Below are 7,317 nucleotides of genomic sequence, written 5' to 3'. Positions count from 1 at the left end.
ATAAAAACACTGCAACAAGGCCACTAACTAAGTGGACATCCTTTAAAAAAAAATGTATGGACATGAAGAATTAAAACACAACCAGTAAGATGTTTACGATGTTGATAATCTGACAACCATGTCCTCAAACAAACGACCATCAACATCAATGACAAATCGTAATTCTAGAGAAGACAAGTCAAAACTGTTAATTCCAAATCAAGATAAATAATATATGATTTTCATGATTTTATTTGAGTAGTTGAGTGATTTGAATATTATTCATTTCATATTTTGTTTACATACTATTTGGTTTTGGGGGTTTGATTTTTGATGACTTTATTTCATACTATTTGTTTTTGGGTTAGAATTTTGATCATTTGAATACATTTTGGGTTTTATGAAATGTTGAATTATTCATCTATTTTCCTTTTAGGTTTAAACTCAGATGAATTTAGAAATTTAATCATATTTTACTCTATTATTTCGTTTGAATGTGAATATTTCAACATTGTTACAATGTTATTCATTACAACCTCAATATAAATATTAGAAAACTACCACTTTTTAGGAAATTGTAAACTTTTATAAATCTTTTAACCGTTATAAATCAATTATTTATATTTCTTGTAAAAATTTTTATAAATTTATTAGTAATATTTACCATTGAAATATTATTATTTTTAGATATTAATGGTATCATACAATTTTATAGATTTAAATAATAAAACTCATTACAATGATGCTAGAGAGAGACGAAGACTAAGACGTTTACATTTACTAAATAGAAGATTGATATCTATGTCTATAATAGAAACTTTATTCCATCATCTAAAGCAATAAAGACTTTTTATTGTGTTTCACTTATATATTTTCCATCATTAGATCAAATTGCTTATGTCATATTGACCAATGTTTGGTCAAACACGTTATCCATTAATGTTTCCGCTTAAACATTCACCAATTTCCTCTATCCCTAAAATAAAATTCAAATCCTCTCCAAATTTAAAGTCGTAATTAATGCACTGGCCATCCTATATGTTTGCAAATCAAAATGATATATTTTCCTAATTATTCTATTTCTTTCTCAGTGTAGATCGATGGTACCAAAATTCATCAAGGGAAAAACAGTAATCTTGAATTTAAATCTTATTAATATAGTAAATACCTCAAGTTTTGAAAGTAATAATCGGTTTGATACATGTTAAATTACAATTGCTCGATTTCTAACTATCTAACTCAATAATTGTATGTATTTATTCTTAAACTTACCCTTTTTTATAATGTTATTGATTATATTTACTATATTTAAGTTTAAATTGCAGAGAATTTTACTTGAAAGTGATGATCATTAGTTGATGTTTGTATTGAAGCTTTAGCATGATGCAAAACTCTAAATACCTTAGTGGTATTATCCTACATACTTAATAATTGAGTATTTCGAAAAAAAATATTTTCCATTAACTTTGATAACAAATTTGTTGAATTAAGCATATTTTTATGCTTATAAATTTGTTTTCTCTACTCACTTGTACTTATCATCTTGAAGATGAGAAAACATTAACCATGACTAGATTGAAAAGTGCCAAAAATATCATATTGGTCATACATTTCTGACATGATCTTCAAATGTTCTTTGCTCAATTCTTTGTTTTTTATTTATATCGTTTTTATGTATTTGATTTGTTTCTTCAAGAAACTCGATTTTCTACTAATTTTGATAAAAAATTGTTGAATTAAGCATACTTTTATGACTATAAATTTTTTAATTTTCTATTATTAAATCAAGTGTAAATGAATTTGAACAATTGTTAAATTTCATATTCTATAATGTAATTAATGCACTAATTAATCAAATAATAATACATGTCCAAGTGGTTGGGTACCTCTAGGACAATAAGCAAACATGCAAATTATAAGCAATTTCACAATATTATATTTTTTTACTAGCTTTAAATTAACAATTACTTTTTTTCACTTGCTTAAGATTATTGATTACTCATATAGGTTTGTAATAAAATAAAATTTTGATAAATTGAAAAAATTGTTCAACAAAACCTAATTGGTTATATATCAATTTAGGCTTCTTTTTGTGTTGTCATCTTTGTTGATTTGGCTATGTAGGATTAATTTGAAGTCCTATTTCTCTACAAGAATGTTAATGTTCACATTCAAGTAGAAGCAATCACAATTGGTAAGTATTCCAAATGATTTTTCACTTACATTAATCAAAATTGTTACTTTAAATGGTGCATTCTCATAGAAGTCACACCGGTTGTCACTATACAGATATTCTAGCGGTCTATAAAAGAATCCTAGCAGCTTTATGAATAATTTTGCTACGTTTTCAATGAAGAATCACTCTATCAACATTCGTTCTCTGAAGTTCTTTCTCTTATTTTTGATATACATGCGTGTCACAACAATAAGGAAGAAAGATGTGTTAGTAACCATTAAAAATGAAAAGGTAAGATATAATTTAAGAATATTATATAAAGTATAAATTATGGATTTGTGATATTTATTTATATGAAAAATATGTTGTTTGATTGCTAGGTTATATATCTGGGTTTTTTTGTAATTTGATTTTGACAAGTTTGATCTAAATTTAATAATTGAAACAGGTAGGAAAGATATGTGCTAACAATTTTGAATTTGTATCGCCCTCCAGAAACCAGCTGTAGCCTCATAGACCGTTCCTTCATATCTTGGTAGGTCTTAGCATTTCCCCAAATTTGGCTACAAGAAGTCATGGATGCACTTCTTGAATCAATCCTCTAAAATGAATTTCGTTTGTTAGTTGGATGCAGTGACCAAAATGCAAGATTTGTGAAAATTCATTTTTATTTATTAGTGTTAACCTTTGGCAAATTATGAAACTAATATTATATTTTTGTTCATAACATGTTTTTTCCTTGTAATAATTTCTTTGATCAGAAGATATGTATATGTGATTGGGTGTAGCCTGAATTTGATGTTTATGGTTATGACAATGCACTTAAACTGTAATGTTTATCGAATTTCTTTGCAGAATTTAATGTTGTTGGTACGTATAGCAACTTATTGTTTCTTTTGGTTTTACAGGGTCAATATGAAAGAGTCACGTGAGCCTCCATGGAGGTTGGTACACCGGACAAAGTCAATTCATAAAGCTACTACAAAACATGTTTTAATCAAGAAGTTGCATCATGTTGTGATAAAACAAAGATCACCTGGATCATTTATGTTAAAAATAACTGTATTAAAAAACCAAAATTGCTCTCATATAAATATTAAATATTTTTATTTAATAAGTTTGGTTCAAAAAGTCTAAAAATGAATCTAACTAACATTTTTTATTAAAATTTCACCTAAGAGAATGCCACCTATTAATGTAATATGTATTGAATTTATGTTCCCCGCATTTAACGCGGATCATAATCTAGTTCTTCATGCAAAAGAGAAATCTTGAACTAACTTTATTGACTTTTGACCATATTATTTAATCTATGACCGTGTGTCTTTGTTTATATATATATATATATATATATATATATATATATATATATATATTAATGTTTTTTATTCTTTTTTATTTTATTTAAGTTTGTAAAGATGGATGTATATCGTATTCATTTGTAGAGTTTTTACTTTGAAAATTTTTTATATTTCATTCAATTCCTTTAGTTACATTTAATGGATTCCCGAGGCAAAGCTAAACAAATTGGTTCTATCCAAAAACGCAAATCCACACAAGGCGGTTCATGTCAAAATATTTCATTTTTTCTCAAGATTTTCAAAATCCAAACTATCAGCAATGCCAAAACTACCAAAATAACCAACAAAACCAAAACTATCCACAATAATATTTCCCGATGCAACAATCATATAACACATTTAGGCTTCCACAGGAAATGTAACGGCCCAAAAATCAAGGGTAAAATTTTCATTTTTCAATACAATGAAAACACATATATCTTTTAAATGCAGACATTCCAAAAACATGATTAATTAAAAGCATTCATCAGAGTTTGTCCCAAAATCATATATTACGGAAACACGGGTGTGTACGCTGCTATCAAGTCAGGTCTTTCCTTTCCAAACTGATGATACCTGAAATCATAAACAAAACTGTAAGCATGAAGCTTACTGAGTTGCCCAAAGCATACCCCACACAATCCACATAATCACCTAAATCATATAAGCTATATTAGCTACATGAACCATATAAGCTATAACAGCTACATAAACCACCTAAGTCATATCAATCACATAAGCCTTGCGTATGAACATATAAGGAATGCAATGGACTCCCCCGCATGGTCTAATATACAACTGCCACGGGCTCCCCCCGGGGTCTTCCATGCAAGTATCACAAAGACAACTAGCATATCACATACTGTCATAAATAACTAATGTACCACATGTCGCATAATCAACTATCATACACAAGCCAAGAATATAAACATATAAGGATGTCGTAGGCTCCCCCCAGGGTCTTACTCCAGGATACCATGGGCTCCCTACATGGTCTTACACCTAAGTGGCATGAGCTCCCCCATGGTCGTAAATAGGAAAGCCATGGGAACCCCATATGGTCTTACATCCAAGTGTCATGGGCTTTGTCACACCTCCAAACCGGAACGGTGGAAGCGTTCGGGGGCGGAAGACGTCATGTACAGTATCACAACAATATCATAATAGTAATCAAAGCAACAACAACCATTGCATTGATGATATAGTGTTTACGTTTTTTTCCGAATCACATATGATTGACTCCAAAAGTAAATAGCAAAACAAAGACTTGAAACTACTATGCTCCGTCGTCTCGAAACCTGTACGTGTACCTGTCTACTAGTATCCTGAGAATACAAGTGGTTTTGAAAGTGTCAACATTAAAGTTTGTGAGTTTATAAGCATTTTGTATTAGAAAGTATGTTCATTGTTTCTTGAAAACCTTAGTTTGTTCCTCCAGAAAATTCTATATTTTCTTAGTAATGGATTAGTAGGTAATGTGACTCATACCAGTTCCTTCTACAATCACTTAGTGTATACAAGTTATATATAATTCAGATCGCACGGACAGTTAAATGTATGGTTCTGCCCTAAGCCCACAACAAAACAAGGAACAGGAAGTAAGGAGGAAATCACACATTCCACTACCTATTTGATCTTCATTGTATATAACCTTGGCATATCCACTAGGTAATCACAAAGTTAACAGTAATGGTCCTTTTAGAAAGATGATTTACACTGTACTAGAAAAGTAGCGTATTATAGTTGTATATGTATGCAACCCTTTTTGTATGTATAAGCCTAGTTAAATGTTCTTCCAGGAAAGTAAGTTCTGTGTTAGAAAATAGTATATTGTACTTGTATGTATTGGTATGACCCATATCTGTTCCTCCTATGATTACTTAGCGTATACGAGTTATATATAATCAAGATCGAACAGACAGTTGATTGAGTGATTCTGCCCTAAGCCCACAACTAAACAAGGAACAAGAAATAAGGCAGAAAGCACGCATTCCACTACTTATCATATTATATATATATATATATATATATATATATATATATATATATATATATATATAACCCTGACGTATAAACTAAGAAATCATAGAATTAGCAATAAGGGCCCTTTATGTTCTACTAGTTTGTAAAGCCTTGTTTTGTAGTTTTATTATTAACTAAAACCACTTAAAATTACGTTTGTATTCATACACTAATCATACTGTTAATACCAAATTGTAAGTCCTTATAACCATGCTAATATGACAGATGACCTAATACGACGTTCTTCAGGCGTTGGATTCGTTTATGACATTTGTCACCCCATAAGTTCCGTTCCAACTGTAGCTAACAGTCATGGTGCGGGATTTTCAGTCACGTATAGATCTATATACAAACTCACGCTCTCCCTCTAGGAGACTCTGGTTAATAAGTCGGGACCTTCGTTGGCACTTTGATAATTATTTGAAGACGTGTCTCACAAAGCTATATTGACGGTTACGTGTAGAACAGAGAAAAACCTTTTTATAATGGTAAACAGTTTGTATTATTCTTTTCATAGCTAAAACCTTAGTATCTATGTTCCCTAAACTATACCTGTTATAGTTTATGTGTACGTTCTGTGTGTAATGAAAATCTTAGTATTTAACAGTTTGTATAACAACAATAAAATATTTGAGAAAGATATCCTTTCTGCTCAACTTGTTACAAAATGGTTAAAGTTTTATTTAAACAAGTTTTATAATCATACATATATAAGACATATATAATTTTAGATTAAAAAGGCAGTCGAACAAGTGATTCTTCCCTAAGCCCACAACCAGACAAGGAACAGGAGTTAATGCGAAAACACCAGTCCTATGCCTGTTAAATCTTAAATATATATATATATATATATATATATATATATATATATATATATATATATATATATACACATTTTGTGAAAAACAAAAGCTGAAATATTTGGAGTAGTATGAAATAGTTTAAAATAGTTGAATCAATTGAAATAACTTGAAACTGTTTGAAACAATTTGAAATCGTTCAAATGTTAACACAAGATTCCTTTTGTTTTACTTGTATTCCCCCCTAAAAACATTGAAAATAGTGAAAACGTAGGAGTATGAACTCACCTCAAATGTACGTTCTCGTTTGGATACGAAGTGGTAGCGATGATCCTCGGGTTAGGACCCGTGTGAATAGTCGTATCCTAAAAATAATTATACCCGATATCATATTTAACTTAATAAGATATTAATTTAAATAATAAATTAAATAATGATTTAAATAATAATTAAAGTGTTATACAAAACTTTAATTATGTAAGAAATACTTACAAAAAGCCTTAGGAATTATTTGGAGTATTTCTAGGCGTTTGCGGTGAGCTTGGGGGTTTTCGGTGTTCTTGGGTGGAAGCTTGAATATTTGAAGATTGTTCTTGGTGTTCTTGGGGAAATTATGATGATCTGGGTAAAAATCCCTTGAAGATATGAGGATTCTGTATGAGTTTTGAGAGCAAAATGGGAGTGTTTTCGGCCTAAAAGTTAAGAAATGAATTGTGTTTACGGCTAAACTTAAATATATAGCAATGTGTTTTCGGACTTAAAGGGCCTTGAACTTCGATATTTCGGTCCTTAATGGGCTTTGCTAGTTGTTTTCGGTCTCAAAGTTGGTGATTTCGGTCATAGCAAACTGAAAACCCAAAGTACCTTTATTATACAACCGAAAACCACTTTGTATATTGATTCCAAAAACTGAAATCAACTTGGTTCTAGATTCCTTTGACCGAAAAACCTATTTAGGGTATTACTGTATGGTTTTATGCTTAACCTTATGCCAAATGTT

This window comes from Lactuca virosa, chromosome 2 (assembly GCF_052849685.1).
Source record: "Lactuca virosa cultivar CGN04683 chromosome 2, Lactuca_virosa_CGN04683_v6, whole genome shotgun sequence".
Classification (NCBI taxonomy): domain Eukaryota; kingdom Viridiplantae; phylum Streptophyta; class Magnoliopsida; order Asterales; family Asteraceae; genus Lactuca; species Lactuca virosa.
Note: the sequence above shows the minus strand (reverse complement) of the source record.